The sequence below is a fragment of the Scylla paramamosain genome, chromosome 9 (assembly GCF_035594125.1).
Source record: "Scylla paramamosain isolate STU-SP2022 chromosome 9, ASM3559412v1, whole genome shotgun sequence".
NCBI classification, from domain to species: Eukaryota; Metazoa; Arthropoda; class Malacostraca; order Decapoda; family Portunidae; genus Scylla; species Scylla paramamosain.
In genome coordinates this window covers 15682501-15685000 of record NC_087159.1, presented here as the reverse complement: position 1 = coordinate 15685000, position 2500 = coordinate 15682501, and the positions used below count along the sequence as shown (strand labels likewise).

The following is a 2500-nucleotide window of genomic DNA, read 5'->3' as shown; positions in this document are numbered from 1 at the left end:
AATAAAGTTAAGTTACAGTATTATCCATGAAGGATGGAGAGGAGAAATAAGGTAAATGGGCTTGGAATAATGCTATTTCCTGTTGTGTTAGATTTGGATAAATAACAACATTTTGTTTTAACCCTTTCACTGCGACACGAAACAATTAGCAGCACCAGAAGTAATGCGTGAAGTTTTTATAAGCATCTACAAGAAAGTTAGTGATGAAAAATAATACATTTTGCCATTTTTCCGAGTTCAAAGACTGGCTGTGGCTGTAAAACAAGTAAAGATGTCTCGGAGTGATTGGTAATTAGGGAAAGGTGTACCAAGTGGCTGTGAAAGCGTTAATTCAGATTAAGTTACGGTATTTTACGTTGTTATCTTAGATTAACTTGACCGAGAATACTAATGAATGTAGTGGTAATAAGCATTAATTGGTGTACAGAATTTGCTCAATTAAGTGTTAATTACGTCTGAAAAGCTTTTAGTTAGACACCCTGACAGTGGTGAGAGTGACAGAGTAAGTTTAAATTTGAGTTCCTCATGCAAGTAACATTTAGTTGTGCTCTTAAGGCTAATGAAACTGTCAGATAAGCCTCTCATATCTCCTTCCTCACCTGCACTCTATATCAACACGGTATTTTGGCGTCCAGTTAATTAATTTTATCTGGAAAGCACTGGAAAAATCATTAAATTGAAGCTGCAGCATTGCATATATATAAATTATTCGTATTACAGTGCAGCATTAATTAAAATTGTTATTGCTTATATTATTCACAAACTTTCGTGATGCTTTTTCATTATGGCTGTTAGAATTATCGTATTAATTTATATACTTCATTGTAGCGGCCGTAACTTACCTACAAATATGTAATGGTACAGGTGATACTGACAGTCTTCCTTTTGTATAATAACTGCCCTCATATGTTGGCGTCGGTTTAGCGCCCACTGTGAGGTGTAAGTAATGGTTGCGGGGAGTCAGTCAGTCAGTCAGTCCATCCCTCAGCCTTCTCCCTGCCTCGCTTTGTTCCTGGATTCGCAGAGCCACCGCTTCACCACTAGTCCTTCCCTGCGCCTTATGATCCCCTTGTTGTGGTGCTTTAAGACCCTTGTTCTTAAACGTTTTTATTCGTTTATTTGTTTATGTATTTAGATATTTTTAAAGAAAGGATCTGGACAACGACAACAAATTCGTGGAAAAGAAACCCAGTAAAAGCACCACACACCAAAGGAGACAGTGAAGGCAGGATCAAAAGTATCTGGAAAAAATCTATTGAAATCTAGCGCTTAGTGCGACTGTTTTCAAAGGCCCCAAAGATGAGTTGGGTTCTCATTGGTGGTTTTTTGTCTTTTGATGTAAGGTTTTTGTTGAACTATCACTTATATTATGAAGGCATCCTTGAAGATCCCTTTTAGCTTCCACTAGATGCTTTTAAAATTACATGAGATAAGAGCCTGTGCTTCCAAACATTTCGTCGTCTTATCTCTTAAATGTGATAGACTGTTGTGGAGGTTATCTGGCTTTCAAAGGTGTTTTCATGATCCTAGAAATAACTTAACAAGGATTCTGCACTATCAGGGGGAAAAACACTATGAGAGCACGTTTAACCATCTCTGTGACCTGATAGTCCTGACGAGAGAGCAAAATGTTGAAGAATACGGGCCAAGCTGCTGAATCGTTAACGAAAAAGACCTGAATCTAATCCATCAGCCAGCCGTCAGTGCTTGGCTGCGGCAGCCACCCGGCAAAATCATAGCTTGGCATGAACCAGCGCCGCACTCTCTCCCTTCCACGGCCTGACTTTGGAGAAGGTAAACAGGGTAAGCAGGATAAGCAAATATTTTTTTTTTTTTCAATTTGTAAAGGACGCTGGTCGTGAGCTATATAATCCAGAATGAAAATATCCTGCTTGTTTTATCTGGAATTAATGCTTGGATGATTGAACTGAAGCGGGCGTACATATGAAAAGCAGGAGACGTGCATGGCCACTTAATCTTAACACAAATGAGAAATACCCAAAATTCATGCTGTTCAGAACTCTCTGTAGAATGCTGACCACATGCGAGGCTCCCCTTCAATAATTTCACCTTTTGACTGCTGTGGTCGGCGTGTTTTACTATTCAGATGTAAGAAAGTATTTCCATGGACTTAGAAATAAACAGTGTGAATAGAAGGTTAACACTGTCTTTTCTAAGTTTCACAATTATTTTTATTTTTTTATTTTTTTATTTTTTTTTTTATGTAGGAAGGATACTGGCCAAGGGCAACAAAAATCTAATAAAAAAAAAATGCCCACTGAAATGCCAGTCCCTTAAAAGGGTCAAAGCAGTGGTCAAAAATTGGTGGATAAGTGTCTTGAGACCTCCCTCTTGAAGGAATTCAAGTCATAGGAAGGTGGAAATACAGAAGCAGGCAGGGAGTTCCAGAGTTTACCAGAGAAAGGGATGAATGATTGAGAATACTGGTTAACTCTTGCGTTAAAGAGGTGGACAGAATAGGAGTGAGAGAAAGAAGAAA

The 2500-nt window shown here is 38.5% G+C and overlaps 1 long non-coding RNA gene across 1 annotated transcript in view; it reads left to right on the top strand.

Annotated features, from left to right (window-relative positions):
- The window catches only part of LOC135103299 (uncharacterized), a 41880-nt gene that overhangs the window by 14205 nt on the left and 25175 nt on the right, over positions 1–2500 (top strand). The gene's annotated exons all lie outside the window — the stretch shown is intronic.